General features: G+C 27.5%; 1 protein-coding gene and 1 long non-coding RNA gene across 4 annotated transcripts in view; one reads left to right on the top strand and one right to left on the bottom strand.

Moving 5' to 3' along the window:
• Positions 1–27,906, bottom strand: part of LOC127280737 (mucin-4) — a 153,574-nt gene that overhangs the window by 28,699 nt on the left and 96,969 nt on the right. For 2 of the 3 annotated variants that reach the window (XM_051303965.1, XM_051303967.1), the window contains exon 2: positions 12,480–12,595. The gene's annotated coding sequence lies outside the window, so the exon portion shown is untranslated. Of the gene's footprint in view, positions 1–12,479; positions 12,596–22,466; positions 22,534–27,906 lie in introns of those variants that run through there. The other variant, XM_051303966.1, reaches the window with a different exon arrangement.
• Positions 465–27,654, top strand: LOC127280739 (uncharacterized). Its single transcript, XR_007842869.1, has 2 exons — positions 465–538; positions 26,786–27,654. It is a non-coding gene; the product is annotated as an uncharacterized LOC127280739 (long non-coding RNA).

Genomic DNA, 27,906 nt, shown 5'->3' with positions numbered 1-27,906 from the left:
CGAGGTAGTTATCCAATTTGGTTCAAGATGAAGGTGTTTATAAACTTGGTGAAAGGATAACTTTCATATATATATATATATATAGTTGTTTGATAATAGAGCACAAAGAAGTGGATTATCTGAATGGCAAATAGATCCAAGAGAGGAAAAAAAAAAAGTTATTTTGTTTTTATTGACACACAATAGAAAATGTACATATCAAAAGAATATAAAAATTGTGAAAATAGATAATAATATTATTCTATTTGAATGGCGTTATCAAAATTATTCGAAAAATTCGCAACATTCCTTAAATGTGTTCTGTTATCTTAAAGAATGGAATAATATATATATATATTGTAGAAGGGAAAGGAAAGTGTATGAGTATGATAAGAAAGTAAAAGGTGAAAGTGGGTTTTCAACTCTCTCGTAGAGTATATATAGAAAAGAAGGTATAAAAGTTGGATCTTGGAAGTCTGTGTACGAATACACACACGTTTTTCGCTAACAATCACTGCGATGGAGGGCCTCGACAAGAAGCGTGCAAGGGTACCTCAAGGTAGAGTATAAGAAGTAGGAAGCAAGAGAGACTAAACAAGTTCAGAGGGTTGTTACATCGAATGAGGGACATTGTACAACACAAGGAGAGAGAGAGAGAGAGAGAGAGAGAGAGAGAGAGAGAGAGAGAGAGAGAGAGAGAGAGAGAGAGATGAAAGCTTTCTCTTTGATCTGTAAAACCCACCTTATACTCAACAACTTCAATGCATGTATAGAATAATTTATGTTTCATTGGCCCCCTAAAAAGAGCCACTTTTCTTGCTTCGTCAATTGAATTTCAATTTTCCCTATAAAAAATGAGATTTCTTTTTTAAAAACTCCTACTTTCAGCCTACATTTGCATTTGTCTATACTTTAATCCTACACTGAACCTATTTTGAACCAATATTGGTCCTACATTACACGGAAAGAAAAGTATCAAACTTTATAAAAGCATTTTCAAATTTTGTAAAAGTATTTTCAAATCGTGGAAAATATTGTAAAATGCAAAATTTCCATATAAAAATTATTAATCTTTAATAAACTTTTATGAAATTTACTATATAGTTGTAATAAAATTTGGTAGAACGTATTTGATTCATTACCAAATTTTATTATAACTATAGTAAATTTTATAAAAGTTTATTAAATATTAGTAGTATTTTTTATATGGAAATTTTGCATTTTACAATATTTTCCACGACTTGAAAATACTTTTATAAAATTTGATATTTATTTTTTTTTCGTGTAGACATATACATAGTGCCTAGGATTGAACTAATTTTCAGCCAATATTGAACACATCTCATAGCTACATTGTCCCTTAAAACCTAAGCAGCGCCAAATATTGAACCGACTTTGACTCTATAAAAAAAATTATTTTTAATTAAAAATTAAAAGAAAAAAAATTAAAATACACTAAACTTTACAGAAAAATGAATAAAAAAAAAAAAGAATGCTTTGTAAAAAATATGAATTCGACATCATACTTTAAAAATTAAATTGTCGAGTGATGCGAATAAATGAAAGAAGAAAGAAAATTTTTCATAAATTAATTTTTTACATTAAAGAAGCTCGTTTTAATTAACTCCACTATAAACGTTTAAAGGCCGTTTTAATTCTCGATTTTCTCCCCTCTACTTTTTTTTTCTTTCTTTCTCCACTTATTCTAAAACACATTGCTCGCAGGTGTGCACTTTCTTTTTTACACTTTGACCCACAACCGTTACTGCGTATATATACATCATAGAATGAAGAGTTTACGATTTATTTATTTATATATATAAAACAAGAAAGCCAGAAGGTTACCAGGGCTTTTAGATTCCCTTCGACTCCGCAGATGTAATATCCGAACAATATATACTATGTTTAACTTCACCTTTTTCTACGTCTTGCAAAAAAAAAAAAAAAAACAAAATAAAAAAAAAAGTTTCCCTCTGCCAAGTTTTCTTTGATATTGTCAAAGGGCAAATTATTTCCTGTTGAAAAATTCATTTTATAATTTTATCCTTTTAAATATTCTTTACTTTAATTGTTAATATTTTTTTAATTATTCTCTTAACAATATTCAATAATAACATTAAAATTATTTTATTATTAAAAATTTATTATTTAATAAAATAGTTTAAAAAAATAATAAATATAATAGTTTATAAAAATAAGTTTATAATATAAAATACTCAGTGAAAAAAAAGTAAGATCTCTTCTTTATCTAATAAATGTGTCTGATAAAAAAATTTTAAACGAAGTTTTCTAAAAAAAAAAAAAAAGTAAAAAAAGATAATATGCAAAGTAGAAAAGTGATTGAAGTTTAAAATGGGGGTGAAAAGGGATTCTTTCATGTTCGTGAAAAATAATTTGCGGCTGAACGACCTCGTGAAGTGAGAAACGCTACCAGATATTCAAGCTGGCATGTTTCCAATTATGTCATCGTGGCTCGATTAGTTGCGGAAGGGTTCATGGCTAGCCGGATGTTTGCGAATCGATTATCGCCGTTATCCATTTCATATATAGGTATATAGAAAAGGAATATAATTATCCAAATGATTAAAATTACGGCATTTTTTTTTACCTTTCGAATTACTTGACTATGAAATAAATATATTTCCTTGAACCAAATATAATTCTTATTTGAGACAATTAAATTTTATTTAAATAAAATTTATTTAAAAGAAATTGAGTCAAATAATTTTAACTTTAATTTGTTAAAAAAAACGTATTTGATTGTTTCAATTGTAATGTGGCTTTTATGAATTATTATTTTAAAGTTAGAGTAGTTTTCGCTTAAAACACGTGACTAACATATTACGAGATATACGTTTGCTCGTCTGTCAACGACAAGTGTCAGGTATACATCGGAATGAAACTAATGAATATTCACAACTCACTTTAGAACGAAACGCGCGCCATTTGAATTTATATATATATACATATATAGAGAGAGAGAATTATATTATGCCATCGTTTCTCATTTCATTAAAAACTTTATTGGAATTCACTGGACACGATTGACAAATAAATTAATAACTTTATGAGAATTGATATTTCCACATTGTTTGGCTATAATAATAATAATAATGAATTTTTTTTTCCTTTTTTTTTTAGTGTCAGAATATTGGTAAATAAAAGATATATATTTTTTTTTATTAATTTAAAGTAACAGAAGCTTGACTATATGGATCGCAGTTGCTATCGCAATGATTTTTCACACCTTTTTTAGACATCGGATGTCTTCTTGCGCTTTAGACGCGTGTGGGACGAACTATCGGGTTTACGTCCTTGTGCATAAATACAATATATATATATATATATATATATATATATATATATATATATATATATATATATATATATATATATATTGAAGGAATATATGCTCTGCTTTTATCTCTCTCGCATCATACTTTTACGACCAGAGCACCGTAATAATTTTTCATCTCACTCTTCCCTTTAACTTCCTCTGTGTCTCTCTCTTCTCAGAATAATATATATAGGTATATACGTGGTAAGCCTTTCTCTTGCATAATACGCCGCAGGTAATAGCTATACATATATATGTCTCATACACTTGCATTTCCGGTTTTTATAACACACTTGACTTCCCGCAGTTGTTTACTAATTTATATATATATATATAATATCGCGTTATCTTTTCAATGTCTTTCTAATGATCAATTCAAGGTGAACCGCTAATTTTTTCAATACAAATTGTTTCTTTACTTTTTTTTTTTTTTTATTCGCGTGCAAAAATTCGCCAAACTAGTCCTGATCTGAATGGAAACCCGATCGGTGACCATACACTAGGCCATAGTTGGGCACCGCGGTTTTAATCGATTTTAATCAAAATTGGATTTCTTTTGTGATTTTAGAGTTTCATATATGAATTCCCTACTTCCGCCCTGACAGAGCCCGTTTTAACATTTTCCATTGGTTTATCAAACAAATTAAATTACCGAAAATTAGTTCGTCAATCTTTTTTTTTGCAATGGTATATGATTTTATATACAGAAATCTTATTTAAAACGGACTTTTTATTGTTTAAAATCATATCGGTTTGATGATATTTTAACTGAACGTGAGATTCGAAATTAGTCGTACTAACAACGACATATTTTGGCATTTCGCCCAATTTCTCTCTCTCTCTCTCTCTCTCTCTCTCTCTCTCTCTTAGTCTCTGGAACTTGGTTTCTGTTCGTATATATATATATATAATCTGTATGCGCGAATCTTGGCACTTGATTTTCCCTTCTATTCAATCCTTTACTCCATATCAGAATAGTGGGATTCTGATTCGCTTCCGCATTATTAACACGAGCCACTGATTTCACTGGTTAAATATATATATATATAAAATTCTTGAACTTGTACGCAATTGCCTTAAAAGTGTCAGCCTTGAATTTATGTTTAACCTTTTTTTTTTTATAATCGCAAAATTTTGTAATAAAACTAGTTTTATTGTCTCAACATTGAAAAAACAAAATTATAACTATATTTACCTTTGGGGTAATATATACATATATATATATATATATTGATCATGCAGCTCGAGTTTTGGATTTCAGTAACCTTGCTGTGTGTAATGATAACGTACGGATGGTTGATACTCGTGGCAAAGCATACCATCTACACGCAACGTTGCACTTTGTGCAATATGACGTTGACGTTAACGAGCAAATTCTTGCACAACGACACAATATATTACATCCGCACAGAATGTCAATATTTTTTTTCTTTATTTTCTTTTTCTCAAAAATCGATTCAAAACTATTATATATTATATATATATATTAAAATTATAATTCAATTATTTCTAAAAATACATTATGACACCGTCCGACACAATTTTTGACCTACAAAAAAAATTTAACATTTTCGGAAACTAGGACCCCAAAAAAAATACATAACCGTATCTGGCCGTTTTGTTAGATCAAATCGTTTGTGGTTTTTACACGGAAAAAAAGAAAAAGTAACTTTTACTACTTTAAAAGTAAAATTGGACCTGTCCGAAGTTTCTCATCTCTGGCAACTTTTACTCCAAAAATAGTAAAATTTACTTCAGAAATAGTAAAAATTACTACCGAAACAGTAAAATTTACTACAGAAATAGTCAATTTTACTATTTTTCGAGTAAAAGTTGCCAGAGATGCGCAGAAACTTCGGACAGGTCCAATTTTACTTTTAAAGTAGTAAAAGTTACTTTATTCGTTTTTCCATTTTTCTCCGTGTAGGGATGAAAACAACCCCTAAATGAAAAGTGACAAGATATCTTTTTAAAATTATTAATATTTTATAAAACTTGGTATCTGGGGGTTTTCGGAGTCACTGATTATTAATCTGATATCAGATTTTCAAAATGGCGGATTCAATATGGCGCTCAAAATCAGGGCCGAATTTAGACCTACGGGGGCCCTAAACACACAAAAGTTATAGATCTTATTAAAAGGCATTTTTTTATATCTGATGCATTTTTTTCAATTTTGAATATTTTACCCAATAAACGAAACAAAACCATAAATTTTGGAACAATTTTTTTTATGGTTTTCACCATAAAAAATCAAATTTTCGGGTATTGTCACTATGATTTTCGTAATCATCGCATCAAAATACATAAAAGTACGTAGTATAAAAAATACCAATAATATTTTTAAAAAATTCTAAACTCAACATTTTTTAAAAAATTCCAAAAATATTGTAAAAATTGTTTTTAAAAAATCGACCATTACGTGAAATGAGAAAAATGACTTTTTATCATTAAAACTCAAAAATTTGATAGTAATATCGTTTTAAAAAAAATTAGATTTTTTTTTTGAAAAGTCCGTTTAAAAACATACATTTTGAAAAAAACTTTTAAAATTGATGCATTTTTAAGGAAGTTATAGGAATTCAAAAATTAAGAGTCATGAAAATTCTCCACTTTTCAAAATTCCATAACTCGAAAATGGGTTGCTAAAAAAATATGAAAAAATTCATGGAAGCTAATCTCAATTAGTACTAAATGAAAAAAAAAATCGGAGATGCAATTGCAGATGGACTTTCACTTTGGCGTGGAATACATCATATGTATTTTAATTTTGTTAGAATAATAATTTGTTTATAAACATTTATTAATTTTTATTAAAAAACATTTATTTGAAAGAAAATTTAGCCTTTAAAAAAATTTCAGGGCCCTAAGCAGTTGCTTATTTTGCTTACATATAAATCCGGCCCTGCTCAAAATTTTAAAAAGTTATTAATTTTTTATTTTATATTCGCCATTTTGAATTTTGACAATTTAACATTAGATTCGTCATCAACGACCCAAAAAAAACTCCTAGATATCAAGATTTAAAAAAAAATTTAATAACTTTTCAAAATTTTAAGCGCCATATTGAATCCGCCATTTTGAATTTTGAAAATCTGACATCAGATTAATAATCAGTGACTCCGAAAACCCCCAGATACCAAGTTTTATAAAATATTAATAATTTAAAAAAAAATATCTTGTCACTTTTCATTTAGGGGTTGTTTTCATCCCTAAAAACCATAAACGACTTGATCTAGCAAAACGGGCAGATACGGGTATTTTTTTTTTTTTTGGGTCCCAGTTTCCAAAAAATGTTAAATTTTTTTGGTGGGTCAAAAAAAAAAGTTGAATTTTGTCGGACGGTGTGATAGAAACAATTTAATTGTAATTGAAATATTCCAAAAAAAGTTTCTTTTCTTTTTCCAATTGAAAATCTAATTTTCCAAATTGAAGTCAAATTTATTTTTCACTCTCTTTTCTTACTTTTTCCACAATTTTTCTCATTGGAAGAGATTTTTTTTTTTTTTTTTTTTTTTTTTTTTTATTCACGTTTAAAAATTGCTCTCAAGTTAAATATTCATTAAAATTGAGCTTCACAAACACGTGTGCAAGTTCACAAGGGCGTAATTGACTGAAAAATTCATCAGCATCACGGATTGAGCATGCCAACATCCAATCGGAACCGCCCAAACAGGCGTTCTATTGTAATAGTACGAGGGAATAAGGGAAGTTTACCGTTAGAAAGCGAGAAGGAGGGTAATAGAAAGAGAGTAATCGATACCGGAATTTTGTCAAACTGATAAGAAAACTACTTCGAATTAGCTTTGACTTACAGAAAATTAAAAGACATTAAAATAAACTGCAACGCTTATTATTTTAATCCAATTTTGCTCTCTATCTCTACTCTCTAAATCTGAATTAGTAAAAATGTTTACTAATTTAAATTAGTTTTTTTGCTTTAGAATTAGTTAAATTTTACTAATTGTTAGTAAAAGTTACTAATAATTAGTAAAATTTTACTAATTAAGAAGCAAAAAGACTAATTTAAATTAGTCAACTTTTTTTACTAATTCAGATTTAGAGAGTAAGTCATATTTCACTGATTAGCAGTAGAAATCTACTAATTGCCATAACGAGAATTGAGCAACTGCTAATTAGTAGAAATTTACTGATTCAATTAGTAAAATATAAATTACTGATTGAATCAGTAATATGGCAGTGGCAGCAAAATCTACTGATTTAACAGTTAATTTTAAAGGTTATGTTATATTCAAATTACTAATTTACATAAGTTATTTTCTATTGCTTTCATATTCACTAATTATATTAGTAAATTTCAAAAAATAACTGAAACTTCAGTTAAAATGAAAAGTACTAATTGAATTAGTATTTCTACTGATTCAGATTTAGAGAACTTATTTTTAATACCAAAATGTATTAAAATAAGCAAAATTGGATTAAAATAATAAGCGTTGCAGCTTATTTTAATACCATATAATTTTCTGTCCTTTCAAATTCACTTTTCCTTTTATTTTTACATTCGTTTCATTTTGTTTTTTTTTTTTTTTACCAAAAAAAAGGAAATTAGCATCGAAAGTACGCCACTTATTTATTATTAAATTGATATATTGAGGAATAAAAAGCAAAAAAAATTTTTTTTCTTTTTACTAATTGTGAACTTTTGTTATTATACAGAGATAATTTGAAGGCAATTATTTTGAACAATATATAACGGCGTATAATAAAGACACACTGGGAAGTCTATATATATATATATATGTCGGTCAACTTGGATGTTCTCTCACCGGAACGAGATTATCGATGATGCATTCGCGAAACGACAAATACAGGGACAAGCGCTCGAATCGTTATCCGGTTTATTACGAGCTACTATTGGAAGCCTGGTACTCGTCGCCATTCAAATATTCACATATACACCGAATATTTATGTATATATATGTGTGTATGTGCGCGCGGACAATGATAGAAAATCAATATTTCAATGAGAATACATCCCTTATATTAATTCCTATATATGACACGTTACGACCGCATAATTGTCTATATATATATATAATTGAATTTATATCAAAAATAGAAAATAGCAAATATTTATAACATTACACAGGGAAAAAGGATTTCCACAATTGGATTTTTAATATAGAATCAAAGAACAAATTTTTTTATTCACACTGAAAAAAGGGTTTGGTTCAAACGTTTGGTTGGTATTTAAGCAACCAAAAATTTTTTTTTTTTTTGTTGAATCAACAAAATTTTAATTGTCTCAATCAAAATTTGTTTGACACAACCAAAATTAGGAAAAAAAAAAAACGATTTTTGTTGTCCTAACTAAAGTTTAATTGTGACAACTAAAATTTTGTTGATTCAAGAAAAAAATTTTAGTTGCTTAAATACCAACCAAACGTTTGGTTGTCAATACCAAACCTTTTTTTGCAGTGCATCTAACAATTCGAAATTTTTTTATAATAATTCAATAAAAGTGTTAAGAAAATAAAAAAAAAAAAATAGTAATTTTTTTTTATTTTTAAATGAAATTAAAAATTACATTTTTTTGAGAGAGAGAGAGAGAGAAAGTAAAATAAAAATTTTCTATTTCAATATTTGATAATATTGTAATTTTTTTTAAATCTAATTTTAAGCAATTATTCTGGAACATCGGATAATGATCGATCGTTTATTATAATTTATTAATTAATAACGAGGCATATCAAAAGTTTGAACTTAATGATAGACGTTTATGTGAGTGTATTTAAATTATTAAAGCCGATATATCAGTGTCATCTTATATATATATTGACGCCAGGTTACATCAGTTAATTAATATATTTACAATCAAGAAGCGTGCAATGAATTAAAAAAAAAACACTTTTCATCGATGATGATGATGATAATGAAAAAGAATCATTTATAGCAGAATCATAAAATTTTATATCTCAACACTTTTCTTATGTTTAATTTCTCTTTTTTAATAATTAATTATTATTTAATTTATTAATATTCAATCATTTAATATTTAATAAATAATAATTTTTTTTTTATTTCTTGTGTAAATTAAATTTTTATATGTAAAGTATTTTTTTTAATTTGTAGTTTCTTTTATATACAGAAATTTTCTTTTTTTTTTTTAATCTCAAAAAAAAGGTGAACATAAGCAGAAATTGAATTTTTTCGAAAGTGGATATCTCGGTTTTTCCAGGCATGCTTCTGAATGTCATTTTAAGCCACCTAAGATGTGAAATGACCTCATCCTATATGTATATATATATATGTGTGTGGTCCTTGCCTTTTTCCTATCTTCTTATTTCTCATTCTTTATTCCTATATATATACTCTACTCTTTGCTCAAGATTTTCTATATACTTTTTTTTTACCCTTTGTCCCTTTATTTGTCTCCACGACCTTTCTTTTTTTTTTTTTTTTATTCTTTCCTAAGAGATCGTATAAAGGAAACTTGGTTGAAATTCAAAGGTTGTAAATATACACAGAGAGGCGCGATAAAGAAAAAGTGATTAAATTATTTTTTTCGCGATTTTATTTTTATATTAAAAAAAAATGTAATTTCTTTTCAAGATTTTATTTTTTAAATAAAATATTAATCTTTTTAAATAGAAATAAATAAGAAAAAAAAATGGCGAAATTATCGCAGAGAAAAAAAAATCTCCGAGGAGACAACGGTATAATAATAAAAGAGTTAAAAAGGCTTCTTTGTAATAATTTCATCAACCATAAAAAAAAGTTCCAAGAGTAGATCATAAAAATTGTATATAAAGAATCAGATTTAAAATTGCGTTTTTTTTTCTATTTCATTCACAGAGTTTTCTTATGTTTTTCTCTTTCGCATTTTGAATTCATCTTCTGTTTCGATTTCTCTTGCATTTCTAATGTATATTTGTTAAGGTATTTTTTCTTATCTCCCTTTTTCTCTCTCTCTCTCTCTCTATTTTTCTCGCTTAATGTTCAAGAATAGAGCCTATATCAAGAGAAACGATCTTTATCTCATACTTTTTTTTTCTCACACCACAAAAAACGCCCTTTTTCTCCCATCCCCCCCCCTTAAGGGTTGTTAGGCACTACTTTTTTTTCTGTGACAAAAAAAAAAAAAATAAATAAATTCTTTAAAGTAAAAAAAAATTAAATTTCAAATAAAAAGGACAACAATATTTATATTTATTTCGCGGAAGCTGATATTATTTCCGGGATGAAAATTGAGAACAGTAATTTTCTCCTCATCGAAGGGAATTAATGCGATGGGAGAGTATATATATATATGGCGTCTCCGGGGCGCCGTTATAAGATGCTCTGAAAGTGAGACAATATAATTAGCGTTCATTTCGATCCATGACGCCTTTTCCTATGCTTCCTATATAATACTATATAGCGTGAATCTTTTATTTACCGTTCGCCATTCTGCTCTAGATATCTTTCTCATTTAATGAAAAAAAAAAAAAAAAAAAAAAAAAAATAATGTTCCCTCGATTTTTTTCTCTCTTCTTATTCTTATATACTACGCTTCGTGAAATAGGTCACGACCTTCGTAAGATTAACCTCGAAACGTGCCGATAGAATTATAAAAAAAAAAAATTTTGTTTTAAATTCGAAAAAATAGATATTATTTTATTTATTATTATTATTATTATTGTTGTTATAATAATAATAATTATTATTATTACTATTATTATTATTATTATTATTATTATTATTATTATTATTATTTAAAATTATTTATTATTTAACTAATTGTCGTTCGAAATAACTTAAAATAAAAAAAAGGTTAATTAACTTTTAGCAGAAACTAACGCATTTTTTTTTTTTTTCTGGAAAATAATATGAAATGTAAAAACTTTTCAATGTTGATAAATTTAAAGGCTCTCTTTTAAAACTACGAGTGCATTGACTCATGAGAAGTAAAAGGACTGGAAAATTGGAAATGAGTCGCTTCGTTCATAGTCGACTAGAAAGTCGATGCAGAATTTCCAATTAAGAAAAAAAAATAAATAAAAAAATAAGAAAGAAAAAAAATACTTTTTTTACTTCCAATTTTTAAATTCAGTTTTACTTGCGACTTAAATTTTCCTTAAAAAAGAAAAATAAAAAAACATTTTAACAAAATATTTTATATATGATTCAATATTTAACTTCACTATTTTTCATACTATTATTACTTGTTGATAATAATAATAATATATTATTATTATAATTTATATAATTAATATTACTTATAATAATAATAATAATAATAATAATAATAATAATAATAATAAATTTCAAGCAATAAATTCAATAAATTGAAAGTAAACAATAAATGAATAGAAAATTATTTTCCGACTATTTTCATTGAGAAAATAATGGTATTCATTTTTTTTTTTCCAATTTACAATAGAGGAAGGGGAGTGTTATAAAAAAAAAAAATTGTTATTTGAAAAAGAAGTTAAGTAAATTGTTACTTAAATTTATGCAGTTTCGTAGGAAGCAGTAATTCTTCACTACAAATTATCGTCCATTAATGTATTCTGCGAAAAAGAAGAATCAATCACTTTAACAAAAAAAAAAAAAAAAAAAAAAAAAAACTCGCAGGAAACAGCGGATTGTCCGCTTGCTTTGTTGGCTGAACGCCTCCCTTTCAGTTCACGACTATAGAGTCAGGTTTGACTCTTAATGAGTGCTTTCAGATAGTATATATATGCGCATTATTTATATTTATCTAGAAATGCTCTTTTTTTAAATTCAAAAAAAAAAAAAAAAAAATATCAAAAAACGAAAAATTTAATGTATAAAAAATTATTAATTTTTTTTTATGTAAAAAAGAATAATTGAATACTTATTATTATTATTATTTTTTTTTTCTAGAAAATAATGAAAAAAAAATTTTGTCAATGGTTGCGCAATATTTTGTGCAAACAAAAAAAAAAAATTAAGTATCAGATAAAATTGAATTAATCAAAGTATAGAAAAAAAATATATCTTTCTAGTGACAAATTTATTTTTTTAAATCGACATTATTGGAGAAAATTATTAATTTAAAAAAAAATCGAAACAATAGTTTACACATATAAAGTAAAAAAAAAAAAACAAAAAAAAAATTATAATTAGAAAAAAGAGAGCACCGATTGTTACAATAATAAATTGAATGAGAAATAAAAAACATGAAAAAAAAACTCACCAGGTGTGTGGCTGCAGGGTGTCGGGGATGGGTTTTAGGGCTATTAGCCTGCCGCGCTTATAGGGCGCATACGCGCAACCTCCACCTCCGAGCTTCTCTGGCTTTGTCTCTGCATTCTGTGAAAATAAAACACAGCTCGTTATTAAAAGTTACTGCAAGATTAAAAGTTAGATAACAGTCGAAAAAAATACATACATACATATATATATATATATATATATATATATATAAATTCTTTTCTTTCGAAAGAATTACAAAAAGTATAACAATGTTATTTTGTTTTTCGAATTGAAACAACGTCAGGCAATTTAATTAATGACTCAACACATTTTTAAATCAGAACTTTCTATTTTTTTCTATTTCACGATTGTCACTTCCTATATTTATAATTAATTATTATTATTATTATTACTAACAATTTGTATTGATTTTTTAGTCAAAATTGAATTTTATTTTGTATTTAATAGAAAAAATCAATTTAAAAATTTTTTTTTTTTGGTGGATCCGATATAATAAAAATGTGTATAAAATAAATAATAACAATGTGAGTTATAATAATAGTAAAAATAATAATAATGATAATAAATTATTTTCTGTTATATTAGAAGATTAACTGATATGCAAGGTCGCAAATCTACGTATACATACGTAAGTCTACGTATATATATATATGTAGATCGTTTCATTCCAATATAGCTAGTAAGGCGGAAAAGTTTATATTGGGTTTCATATTTAATGCAATATCTCCTACCACATCGTGTTGAGATAAATTATTTATGTCGAGAGAGAAGTTGTGACGCGAAGATGGGAAAATCGGGAAACACGAGACTTACAGAGAAAAGCAAAAGAGAGAGAGAGAGAGAGAGAGAGAGAGAGAGAGAGAGAGAGAGAGAAAGTTGAAACGTGTCTACCCGCCGAGTAAATCAAGGACAGTTCGTGTAGTTTTATTCGCACACCATTAAAAAAAAAGTAAAATAAAACTCGTATTCATAAACATTTAATATTTTTCAACTAAATTTTATGCAAAATTTATTACACTTAAGTACTGAAAAAGTAAAACTTTTAATTAGTAAAAGTGGTATCAGACTTTAAAAAATGTTCGAAATTTTTCTAGTTTAGTAGTAACGGACATTTAGAGTCAGACTATAAAAAAAAACCTCTAAAATTACCTTCGTTTTCTTCTAAAGTAGTAAAGGACAAAAATAGTCGGACAAAAAAAAATGATTTTAACAGTAAAAAAAAAAAATTATAATATATTTTTGTAATTTTTTGGTATTAGTAGTAAAATGCGTTTTTAGTCAGACAAAATTTAGTAGAAAAAATTCGTGGCGCTAGCTAACACTTCTGGATTACATAAGCGCCACCAATCTAGCAGTGGCTAAGAATTTTTAAACTAATTTTTTTATTGTAAGTAGTGGAAGAAATTTTTAGTCAGCCATAAATTTATTGTAAATAGTAAAAGTATACTAACAGTCAGACTTTCACGAGTGTTGAAAATTTTTAAAGCATCTAGAAATTTATGATTAGAGAAAATAAAATTATAATCTACTTTCAGTTTGTTGAACATAGTAAAAGCCAGACAAAAGAATATTTCAATATAAGGTATAAGTAGAAACAATTAATTTTAGTCAGACATAACATTATTTTAGGACTTTTTTCAGTATATCAGTAGTATAACACAATTTATGGACGGACAAAAATATTTAGATTCTTTTACGGTAGTTGTATAAGTAGTAAAAGGCGATTATAGTCAGACAAAAAGTAATTTAGTGTCAGTAGTAAAGATTACTTTTAGTAAGAAATTAAAATTTTTGTATAGTATATTTTTACTAGATAGTAAAAAGTAATTTTAGTCAGATTTTCAAAATTTTTTGCAAATTTTGGTATTAGTAGTAAAAAACGGTATTAGTGGGAAAAACCAAATTTTTTTCTAAATTTTCTTAAAATCTTTTTAAAGACTAATCATTTATTTTTATAATTAAAAAATACAAAAAAAAATTACAATTGCATTAAAATTCTGCACTTTCTGACAGTGAATATTTGAATTGCATCAGGAAACGATATATCGTTATTCGAGCGTTAATTTGCACGTCCATTAGTGTCTATTATATATATATATATGGTACGTGGTTACATGGTGAATAATATCTGCACACTCATACAAGTAGTAAGACAAACGGTTGGACTGGCAATTACAGGTGCGCACGCTTTTACTTCAGAATGAAAAGAGTTGAGGAGGGCGAGATGAGAAAGAGAGAAAGAGAGAAGGTTTTTTTTAGAGTAAAAAAGAGAGATGAAGAGAAAATACAGATGAACAAAGTGAGATGAAAAAAAAATTTTAAGAGAAGAATAAAAGCGAAACAAAAGAGAAAAAGGAAAGACGAATAACGAAAGAGACACTTGGTAGCAAAAGGGACGGAAAGGGAAAAAGAGAGAGAGAGAGAGAGAGGGGGGGATAAACGTGCCAGGAATGTAACTCGCGAAAGCCGCTCTCTCGTTGAAGGATGCTGCTTATTACGGGTCCGCATTTATGAACCCATTAATAATGCGCTCCTTTCGCGCCATGTTTGTAATTTCCACCGCGACGGATTATCGTTCTACATTCAACCAAAAAGTCAGCAACGCAATCTTGTAAGATTACTGGACTAAATTTCTTCTAAATAAACACAAAACAATCAATTTCAAGAAATTCAACAACCATTACTATATGTAAATTACCATTATTAAATAAATGTGACGCGATCTGAAGAAAGGGACCTTAGAAGCAAAAAATTATAGGTTACGTTTGAAAATTTTAAAGTGAAAATACACAAAAACGTTAAACTTGTAATGCAAATTAATGATATTTAGGTCTTCATTAATTTCAAAATATTTAATAAAGACTAATTTCAGTTTAAAAAAAACAAAAATAAACTTGTAGTTTAAGTAAAACTGTCTTAATGATAACCTATAATTCATTTGCTTTTAAGGTCCCTTTCTTCAGATCGCGTCACAAATAAATAACAATAAATTAATTATAAATACTAATAAATTAATTAATAAAATTATAAATTTCTCATTTTTATGGAAATTGGAATAAAAAAAAAACAGACGAGTGGCGAGTTGAAAAAAAAGATGAAATTATGACAAAAATGATCGTACGGTAAATTAATTTCCGGTTGAAGGAAAATTATATGACAATAGTTTAATTTCCGAAATATTTTACAATATAAGTACCGTGACCGTTATATTTTAATTATTTCATAAAAGGATAAAATAAAAATGTAGAAAAATCACAAAAAAAAAGAAAAGTATTGGATAAAAGAAAAACAGCGGAGAATAAAGAAACAAAAAGGAGAAAAAGTTTGTTTTGTAAAACAATTTACTTTCTTTTTTTTTTTAATGAAAATTTGACAGCAATTTAAAAAAAAGAGTGAGGGGAAAAAATAGAAAATTATAATTAAAATAAATTGAATTTAATTATAATTTTCTTTTATGATTTTGGAATTTCTCGGAATGTGTATTAACAAAGTTATTTTAGTGTAAAATTTAGTTCTACTGTGTATTTTATATATACATATATACAACAAAATATCAACCCCGACAAAGTAAATTAATTAATTAAAACTTTACGCTAATATTAATGTTTCCATCTCGTATATATTAGATTTTTAACTCGTGCTTCAAAACTTGTTTCTGAAAGTATAAAGTATATAATCTATACTTGCAAGTCACAATTAAAGGCGATGTATTTGAAAGTTTCTATACTGAAATTAGTGACAGTATTTCTCTTCATTTGTTTATAGAATTTTTTTTTACTTTTTTTTCTTTACTTTTTTTTCTTTACTTTTTTTTCTTTTTTTCAATTTATAATCAATGCTATTATTAATTATATAAAATAAATGAATTCTCCGAAAAAAATAAGATTTTGAAAGACGATAATGAACGGTTGGTAAAAGCTTGATCGGTCAAGCCTTATATTCCAACTATATATATATACTAATTGGAATCTTCTGCCAACTTTAACGAGGTTATAGTTCTTAACAAACCCAAACCAAGATTTCTGGTAAGTCGTTTCTTCCAATGACTTTAAATTGTCTTTACAACTTTGCCGCTTCCCTGCCTCATACAACTTTTCAAGATCTAGAGAAACTTCTGATTAGTTCGCAACTTTTTTTTTCGAAAAAAAAAAACAAGTCGTAACATCTTTTCAAAATAGTCAAATCGTGTATTATATATATATATATATATATATATATATATATATATATATTATAAAATGGCTAAAAGTGTAACAGAAATAAAATAAATGTTTTAATCAGATTAAAAAAAAAAAAAAATACAAAAAGTTAAAAGTAATCACATTCATTAGTCAGCTTTTTGTTTAATTAATTCTCATATGCCAGGACAAATAAAATATAAAGAGGAATATTAATCTTTTTTTCAATAATGATTGAATAAAAATAAATGAATATTTCATTTAATACTTTGCTTTCAATTATCAATTTCTTTTTTTTTTGCATTCACATTAATCTTTTATACCAGACTGTTTACTTTTTTTTTTCTATCAAAATATTGGTCACGAGAGAAAACCAATAAATTAAATACACTCACTAGCCAAGCAACGATTCATGAATGAATTCATAACCTATTAGTTTGTCAATAAAATTGATTATCTACTAGCGAATTTTATACTTTCATATATATATATATATATATATACAATATAATAGGCTCTTAATATTATATAGATAGTTAATCTAGTTGTTAAAATATCCAACACCAAATATTTTTAACACTACGTTTAATTAACTCAATAATTATTTTTGATAAAAAAAATATAAAGTTTATTTAAAAATAATAATTAAAATCAAAGTCACAATTAGTTATTGGGAATTAATTAAAATTTTCGAAAATTTATTATCTTTGTTTTGTGAACATTTTATATATATATATGAAAGTACACTTAAAAAGTACGGCAATTATCCTATATAGAGTTGCGCGAGAGGCGTGAATTATTTTCAAGAGTCGACACGGTCACCTGATATTATTAACGGTTCGTGAGCAGAACGCGTGTAAACGAGGCGCGAGATGAAGTTTCTGGTAAGAAGTCTGTTGCAGACGACGGCAACTTTAATGCGACCATAAACGTATTTATCGATTTTCTCACTCTTTCATATATATATATATTTTTTCTTATCATCAAACTTCCAAATCAGATTGAGAACAAACGGAAGCAAGATGTCAAAAGAAATACTTTTTTCATTCCCTGGAATTTCATTTTTTTTTTTTTTTTTTTTTTTTTTTTAATTATTAAATATATTAAGAATTATTTAAAAATAATTTGCAAAAACTAAAAAACCAAGAAAAGTTTCGTAGATCTTTGTCAAGTGGATTTATTGCTGAAAAAAAAGGGGGAAAAAAACTAAATTCCATTTCTACAAGTGCTTATACAAACGCAATGGTTTTCGGAACTAGGAAAACTCTCTTTTGCATTATGCAAAAGAAAAGAATATGATTTCTCCAAGAAACGACAGTTAATGTTCCTAAAGGAACGACAGTATATATAGCGGATTGCAAGCGAGGGAAAAATAAAGTAAAGCCGATGGGAATGCGGGGCGAAAATTGGATTGCCTCTATGTTCTCTTCTGGTTCAATGGAAAAGAGTTGAAAAAGACATTATTCAAAACTTTTTTAACATTCCAAAAAATCGTTTTCCGCCTTGCAATTATTATAGTCTTATTTAAATTTCTAAATTACCAAAACTTCACTAAATAAAAAAACATTTCCTCTCTCAAAAGAAAGAAAAATCAAACTATTTTAAATCATTGTTTGTTAAAACAATAATAATAATCTATCTATAAAAAATTATACAATCATTTACAAATGTCTTTTATTAAATAGAGAGATTTTTATCATCACCCATATAATAATTTCATTTCAATTTTTACCATAGGAAAAGAAAAGTAGAAACATTATTTTTGTATTCTCTTTATCCCCCATCGAGCATAGAAAGAGTATATGTAGAGAGAAAATAAATTATCCCGTACGTCGTGTTCGACGCAAAGTCGTCTATCATTGGACATGAGAGAAAATTGCTACATTCACAAAGAATCTTTTTCTTCAGAATGGGTGACAAATTTCAAAAATCTGTCGTATATCTTGATCGGATATTTCGACATCTCTCGAGAAAAAGAATATACTTGTCTCCGAACCAATAAGATTCTTTCTTTTTTTTTTTTTTTTGCTTGGCCATTTGTAAGGATTCACAAAATGATATAAGCCTCTCTTGACAAGAATCCAGCAAACATGACATTTTTCTTTTTCCAACAAAAATTTCAACCAAATAAGTTCTCTCATAAATATACATATAAAAAAGTAAAATTACTTTAACAAAATAAAAAAAAAAAATTCATCCAAAATATCTTTAATGAGAAAACATATGCCCACTTATAAGTCTGTTTTAAATAATACTCGCCCATTTTTAAGGCATGTATTATATTAGTCATGCCTACAAAATGGGCGGCTACAAAAAAACACTCCCATAAATAGGTGTGACTTACATAGTACACGCCCACAAGTAGACGTGGCTTACTAACGCCTACCAAAATCGGCAGGTAGTCACGCCCACTAGTAGGTTATAAACTACGCCTACAAGAGGGCGTGTACTTGGTAAGTACCTCCTACTTATTGGTGTGTTTTCTATAATAACCGCCCATAAGTAGGTGTGTCTTACAAAGTACACGCCCTCTTGTAGTAGCTTATGACCTACTAATGTGCGTGGCTTATATTTTTTTTAGTAACGCGTTCATAAATTGGCAGGTATTCTACAAGTCACGCCCTCTAGTAAGTCATAAACTACGCCTACAAGAGGGCGTGTACTTTGTAAGACACACCTACTTATGGACGGGTATTATAGAAAACACACGAATAAGTAGGTGGGACTTACAAAGTAAACGCCTATTTATAGGCGTAGTTTCTGACCTACTAATGGGCGTGTCATGTATTTTATTAGTAACGCCTTAAAAAATGGGCAGGTATTCTACAAGTCACGCCCTCTAGTAAGTCATAAACTACGCCTACAAGAGGGCGTATACTTTGTAAGACACACCTACTTATGGACGGGTATTATAGAAAACACACGAATAAGTAGGTGGGACTTACAAAGTAAACGCCTATTTATAGGCGTAGTTTCTGACCTACTAATGGGCGTGTCATGTATTTTATTAGTAACGCCTTAAAAAATGAGCAGGTATTCTACAAGTCACGCCCATTAGTATGTTATAAGCTACACCTATAAGTAGGCGTATACTTTGTAAGACACACCTACTTATGGACGGGTATTATAGAAAACACACCAATAAGTAGGTGGGACTTACAAAGTAAACGCCTACTTATAGGCGTAGCTTATGACCTACTAATGGGCGTGGCTTGTATTTAAGTAACACCTTTAAAAATAGGCAGGTATTCTAGAAACCACGCCCTTTAGTAGCCATGTATACTGGTGGGCGTGTACTTTATAAGCCACACCTACTTATGGACGGGTATCATAAAAACACACTCATAAGTGTAGGTGTGGCTAACAAAGTACACGCCTGCAAGTAGTAGCTAGAACTACTAGGTTACGCCTACTATTGAACGTGGCTTGTAGTTCAACCTGATCATTTTTAAATTCTTAAAACATACGTCTACACAAGTTTGGCGGGTATTTTACATTTACAAGTAGGTGTGGTTGTGTAAAAGTGCAAGAATTCTATAAAGCACGTAAATTTATGTCCTTTTTTTTACTTCTTTAGTGAATGTGATTTATTGATTATAAACAAGCACGTAGGGAAAAATTTCTAATAAGAAGCGTGATAAAATAAAAAAAAATAAAAAAAAAGAATGAGAGAGAAATATCCAATTTTCTTAAAAGTTGTGCAATATGGTATAGAACGGTTATTTGATGTTTGAAGTAGAAATTTTTTGAAGCGTGATTTCATTCACTATCGAAGCTGGCAGCAGCAAAGCATGATTCCTGTTTGAGAAAAAGCTATTCGCATCATCCGTTATCCAAGGCTGACAACTAAGTGGTAAATTATTGTCGCTCGGTCGAGTTTACGAGCTCAAAACCTTCAACTCTCTTAAAAGAATATCGATATCGTCCACACGATATATAAATCGTTCTTTCGTCTCTCTCACTCTCTAAATATATATATTTAAAAATTGGTGATTAAATAAATAAATATATATATATATATATATTTGAAACCAGTGGAACCACTAAATGTACAAAGTTTCACAGGAAAATTTTCCCATCACTTGAGCTTGCTTTTGTCTCTCACTCCAGTCTAGTTTTCAGGAGTAAGTTTGTTTCTAGTTTTCGTTTCACGTCAACTCTCCCTCGGCAAAGACTTAACGGTATCCTCGAACCGAAGTGTTTGCGGTTGAAACATTCCACCAACAACTTTAAAGTCTCCCAGTGCATTTGATACCTCATTGCAAATTGCAATACTGAGAGTTTAATTTTTAGTTTCTTATACAACTTGATAGTTTATATTGGTGGAACGTTTTCTTTGAAATGTTGTTGAAAACAACTATTTAGAAAAAAATCAAAGTAGAACTTGTTGGAAAGCTTTTTCTATATATATTTTTTAATTTTAGAAATAAAAAAAAAAAAAAAATTCTGACAATAAATTTTTTGATAAATATTATTCGTTTATTAAATTTAGATAATGACTTTGATAAAAGTACTTGCTAAATGCATTGAGGTAAGTAGTTTCGTATGTTGTTGACGTCAAGAGTTATTTATAGGACATTGAGTATAACGGCCGATAGAATAACTAAAAATACCAGTCATTCGCTGCGGGTGGTTACAGAGACCACAACCGAAAGATTCTTTCATCCATACCACGTGCTTCTTTTAAGAAAAAAAAATATATATATATATGACGCTTTTTCAAACGTATTTGTTCGCATATGGTTGATATTATTTAACCCTCTCTTAAAAATCCCTTCTCAGAAGAAGGCATTTGTCTCGTTTTTAACTCTGTCAAACGAGTTTATAAACTGCAAAATATGAGAAACATATTTGGTGAAGTGTTGGAAGATTTATATTCATTGGCATAATTTTTGAATTTAAATGAGAATTTAAGAGAAAAAAAAGAGAACGCGTTTTTAAAATATAAAAGAAAAGAAAAATGAAATCTAAATGTTGTTATTATTATTATTTTTATATGACTCTAACGAAATCAAATAGAGATTCCTCAGACTTTTTTTTCCACTTTGCTAGTTACTCTATATAAAGTTATCCTTCTTCCGTTCAGAGGTGAAGGAGAGAGAAATTGAAAGGAGAAGAAAAGAGTGGGAGACGAAGAAAAAGGCTCAGTAACGATGGAAACAAAGTTTCCTATTCGTTGAACTTTGCGATTCATCCTCTTTGGAAAGGAGAATTCTCCTCTAATCTTTCAGAAGTATTTTAGCAAACCATGAATTTTCTCATCGTTTCTATTTTTCACAAAAAACAAAACCTCTAAAGTCAATTAATTTTCATGGCAATTTTACGTCCTCACAAAAGATTTCCTCTCTCTCTCTCTCTCTCTCTCTCTCTCTCTCTCATTTTAATTTATATTATATATTTTTTTTCTGTGTGTGTGTTCATAAAATTCTATTTGAAAAATGTAAAAATAAACAAAGAATTTTACGAATCGAACGATTCAAGAATATTCTTTGTGCGAATGAGATTTGTTTAAAGAAATATAATCCGACTCTTATACCAAAGGCAAAAAGCATTCGAAACATCGATAGAGAGGAAATAACAAAAAAAGAACTTTTTCGTTTTAAAACTAGTTACATTGATCTGAGATTTTGACGGAAATATTTATTCTAGAATTTTAATATTTTTCCTCACTATGATATATATATATATACAACATTTTAAAGAGAAAAATGTTCATTTTGCAATTTTTCATATGTCCTTAATTCTTAGCAAATTTATAATCTAATTTAAATATTATTTTTTATACGAACAATTGGATTTTTTTCCATTTCCTTTTTTGTTGTCATTTCATACATCTTTTTTTTTTTTTTTTTTTTTTTGGTTAATCAGTCATATTATTCTTACCTGAAACAGAAAAGCAAAACAATATATGAATTATATGAAAAGAATTTCTCAAATAAATAAAATAATAATTGAAATTAAATTTAAAAAATAAATTAAAAATAATTTTTTTCATAATAAAAATATTTCTTTTTCCTACTAAACAACATAATAACACTACTAAAAATAATCTTCAGTAAATGAACTGGATTAAAATTTCAATTTCATCTCTAATATAATTTTACATATACACACAAACAATTTGAGATAGTATAAAACGGCCATCTATGCATTCTGGCATCGAAACAAATTGAAATCACTGAGTGGAAAATACGTCTAGATTATAATTAACGCGTTTAAATTGAAAGAGCAGAGAGTTGTTGCATTCTCCGCTAATTGTTATTGAAGCAGGAAGGACCAATCACAGAGATCGAAGGACGACAATGACGTACTTGCACAATTTCATTGATAATAAATAACCACTTTTCTGTAAACTTAATTCTTTTTTTATTCCATAAATTCTCATGTGTGCAAAAAAATTTGATAAAACTATTTTAATTTTACTTTTTTTTTTGTTTGTTATTATAGCGTTTATTGCGCTTTCATAATTTTAGAATGAAACAATTATTCCAACTTTAGACACGCCTTTTTCATTAGGACACACCCATTGTGTTAAAGGAGTGGGGGTTTTATAAAAAGGAAATGTCTATATTATTCCCGCCTATTCCAAGAAGAGGATACGCCTTTATATTCCTTTTTTCTTTGAGAATGTTTATATTCCGCCTTGGGAGGCGTGTCAGTAATAAGATACGCCTATTTATCACGCCCTTTTTTTTAACCGACGTACGGTCAATGAAATTTACAAGGAGGCGTGTCTTGGATAAAACAGATGTATATAGTATTTTTCATCACGCCTTAGGAGGCGTGTCAGTAATAGGAGACGCCTCTTTAGTCTCCTCCTCTTTTCAAGACACGCCCCTTATGATTCAGACTCCGCCCACTAAAAATTTGAAACTAAAATTAAAATTTGTATTTCTTTTTTTTAATTACCGTTACTCGCATATTTTTCGCAAACAAATTAATAATAAATTTGTAAAATATTTACTTTTTTCTGACTATTTTATGATATTTCGAAGTACTGAAATATTTCAACTATTTCGAGCACGAAAATTGGGAATCGATTTCCCATTCATATTTGATTCTTTCGTGAAAATATATAAATATTGGAATATTCTCAGTATAAATACCACAAATTTTTTTTGAATATCACCCTTTTTTATTCTTTTACTTGATTTTTTACTCTCTCTCTCTCTCTCTCTCTCTCTCTCTCTCTCTCTCTCTCTCTCTCTGTCAATTTCTATTTCTTTTTTGAATACTATCGTAGAATCGTTTTCTCAACATCGTCGAGACAGCTTTATTTACTTCGAATAAAGGGGATGTCTTGAGCAAAGGACCTGTGAAATCGTGCTATTGACAGAATATGGAAAGGTAGGGCATATGTTAAGTAGAAAATAGTGCTCTCAAAGATGGCAAAACTTATTTGAAAAAAAAATTACGAATTTTTTGAGACAATTGTCAATTTATATAGTCCATTCTATAGTTTTAATGTTTAAAACCAATTTCAGCATTTTAATATATACAAAAAAAAATTTAAGCTCTTGCTATAATTATTAGGATATATATATATTTACTGGTTATTTTGTTACAACTAGGGTATTGTGTGTACATATATTTAATCATTTATCTGCATTTATTTGGCAATAGCCGATTTTTGGTCCTTTGTTTTTCTACTGTTTTAAATCCTAGTTAGTCAAGTTACAAACGATAACTCTCGACATTATTTCGCGAAGAGAATTGGCATTAAGCCAACCACATTTTCCCGAGATTGGTATAGTTTAATAATGCAGTCATCCTCTTGTGTGACTTACTTGTAAATGGGGGGCTAACAATAACTTTTCATTAATAGAGGCATTTCAAATTATACTCAAAGATTTCTTTCTCAAAAACACATATCGTATATAAAAGTTTTCTTCATTCTTCTCCGAAAGTCAAAATACAGATAAAAAAGTACTATTTAAATTTAACATTTCAAATAAATGTTAAAAAATTCAGAAATGAATAAAAGTGTTAAAAAATGATTTAAATAAAAAAAAAGTATTTAATAAAAAGTAATAATGAAGAAATAAAATTCTTTTAAGCTTTGAAAAAAAAAGTTCATATGCAAAAATGTGTAGGAAATTTACAGCAATAAAAAGGAACGAGAGAGAGAGAGTTAAAAGGAGTGACGATGGGAATGAATATAAGCGGGCACAAGGGAAAATATAGATTTTCTGATGATGGCTGCAAAATGAGTCCTTTGCACGCGTTTGGAATAACATCAATTTTCTTCTCAGCAAATGTCATTTTGAAAAAAAAAAAAAAAAAAAAAAAAAAAACGACTAACGAGATCTTTTTATCTGTCAAATAAGCTTCATATATGAAAAATGTTAAATTTTATATATCGCTCAAGCAATTAATTCGCTCTCGAGTTGTAAAATGAATATAACAAAAATTAATTTTTTTTTTTTTATATTTTTAGATTTTAATTTCTTTTAGTATACGAATTTTAATATAGAAATTTAAAAAATGATAAACAATTGAAATAGATTTGGAAAATAGAAGAGAGAATGAAAATTAAAAATTTATCTTCACTAATAATTAATTGTATTAAAAAAAAAAAGAGAAATTGTGTCACTCAATGAATATAGATATTTAGTTTATGTCGTTCATAGAAGGACCGCCTATAGATTTCTTCTTTTAAATTCAAACTCTCGGGGAATTGCTCGTAACAAGTTTATATAGCAGTTCGACGAGTTGAATACATAAAGCGGTAAACTGCAAGAGCTTCTATAGAAACATAATCACACACCTCTATAAGATTCTGTCAGTTTCTTCGAAACGTGTCACAAGAAATTTCTAACAAAAAAAAAAAATAAATAAATAACTACAATATTATTTGAAAAATCAAAAAAAAAATGTTCAAAAAATTGAAATTTCATTTCAATTAAATTTTTTTTTTTTGTAATACAATTTTTAGTAATAAAAACAAATTTTTTGAGTATCAATTTGTGTTACTCAATAACGTTTTTGTATATCATATGGTAGGAGATAAATTTGCAAACTCATTGTGCAAATACTTTTCAGCAGATAGAGAGATCTACGGACTTTAACTTGAGGCGATATATTATGCAAGCATCAAAACGGCTGCTTACCGTTTGAAAATATTTTTTTTTTTTCCTTCAACTTTGAAATTATTGAAACGTTTTCCTATATTAAAAAAAAAAATTATCATCCAAATTTTTTCATATTTATTATCAAATAATTCCATTTTTTTCTGATTTGACAAAAAGTTTATAAAACATTTTTTTTATTAAATATTCAAATATTTATGAAAACTATCAAAGTTAAAGTATTTTTAAAGCGAAACAAAAAAATGAAAATAATTCGCGCAAAGCATAATTTTATTACAAGTGGTATATATATATATATAAAATGAATTTAATGTTTTTGCAAATTTATTTCTTCATGTGAATATATATATATTTTTTACTCTCTCTCTCTCTCTCTCTCTCTCTCTCTCTCTCTCTCTCTCTCTCTCTGTCAATTTCTATTTCTTCACCACCATCTTCTTCACCATTCATTTATATACACGCTTTTACAATTTCTGGTATATGCATAAGAGTGTGTGGGAAATGGATATTGAGTGGAGATCGAACCGTAATAAAATTGGACCCGCCGATGCTTTCCCCGCATGAACTTCCGCTTTTCACGAGCTTCACATATACATATATTTATAAAAAGCAAATGAGAAAAACAAATGAAAATGTGAATTTAAAGTGATTCATTTTATCTTGCTTATAATTTACGCACTCTCTCTTTTTTTTTTTTTAATTAATTTTTATGTATTCAATACAATGGTTTACCATGTCTTTGATATAAAAAAAAAATTGGCTGTAGCCATAAAAAAAAAATATTCATTTTCATTTTGAAACTATTAGTTTTATGTTTAATATTATAATTATATATCAAATTGTACTAAAAAAAGTCGATATTTTTATTATTCAAATATCAATGTATGTAAACACTGTTTAAAAACTAAAACTGCACTGAATGCTTTTTTTTTCATGAAAGATAAGGATCGATTTGAACTTTTTTTTAAAGAGTCAAAAAGTCTGATCGTAAAGTTAAGAGCTAAAGTTTCTCTTCGCAGGTAGAAATACGAAAAAAGAGAAGAAGAAGAAGAATTTCAAGGACTTGGCCAATTACTTGATCGTCTGCTTTTGCCTCGACAGAAATTGAAAATTACAAGGATTTCGTATATATATATATACTGAATCTCCAATTACATATTCATGGCATTAATTTTTGTAAACATTTTAAAAAAGGGATCAAAATAATTTTATACATTTAATATTATTTTATTTATTAATTTAATATTAAAGAAACAAATTATGAATATCTTCAAAATTTTAATCTTCAAAATAATAAAAATTAAAACAAAAAGTGTAAGGAAAAGGGCAAAAAAAAATTAATATTTTAAAAATTTATTTAAGCAAAATAAAAAAATAAATTGTGATTAAAAAGTCGCGGCAATAGATTAGTGTAAAAGACATTTTATAAAATGAACTCGTATCTTTCTCTCTCTCTTTCTCTTCTTTCGCAGTGATACAGTGCAATGCAATGGAGATACATGTGTAGATACAACTCGTGGTACAACTAAAACGTAAATACGATTGGGAAAAGGAGACGCCAAAGTTATAAAGTTTCAAAGTCCACACACAAACACAGTTGAAGTTTAAGTCAGTAAAATTGTATTTACGTTGTATGTGCGAGAACCAAGAAATTACACCAGATAAACCTGAGGATTTCTTTAATCCTTCAAAATGTTTGCAAAAAAAAAAAATAAAATTCTTAAAATTAAAACAAATATTTTGACAAGTTTAATTAATATTGATTCTTCATTCAATTTTTTTATCAACAAGCTTATTTAGATCTAAAAATATCACTACGATAAATGCTTCTGTCAAGTTCTCTCTCTCTCTCTCTCTCTCTCTCTCTCTCTCTCTCTCTCTCTCTCTCTCTCTCTCTCAAATCTATTCTCAAAAAAGATAAAAACATTATGTTCCATATAAAAATCCTTTACTTGGAATTAAATACCTTTGATATTAATAATGATGACTTTTTCTATGTTTATATTTTTTTTTACAATAATAATAATTTTAGAATAAAAATTCGTCAGTAAATGATTTAAAAAAAAAAAAATCATGAATGTAATTTCCTTCTGCTGTTTAAGGAGTTGTCAACTTTCGCTCAGTATCCGGCTTCTTTGCA

The sequence above is a fragment of the Leptopilina boulardi genome, unplaced genomic scaffold (genome assembly GCF_019393585.1).
Source record: "Leptopilina boulardi isolate dan_hultmark-lab unplaced genomic scaffold, ZJU_Lbou_2.1 LbouV2_249, whole genome shotgun sequence".
Taxonomy (NCBI): Eukaryota; Metazoa; Arthropoda; class Insecta; order Hymenoptera; family Figitidae; genus Leptopilina; species Leptopilina boulardi.
This window is presented reverse-complemented; position numbering and strand designations above follow the sequence as displayed.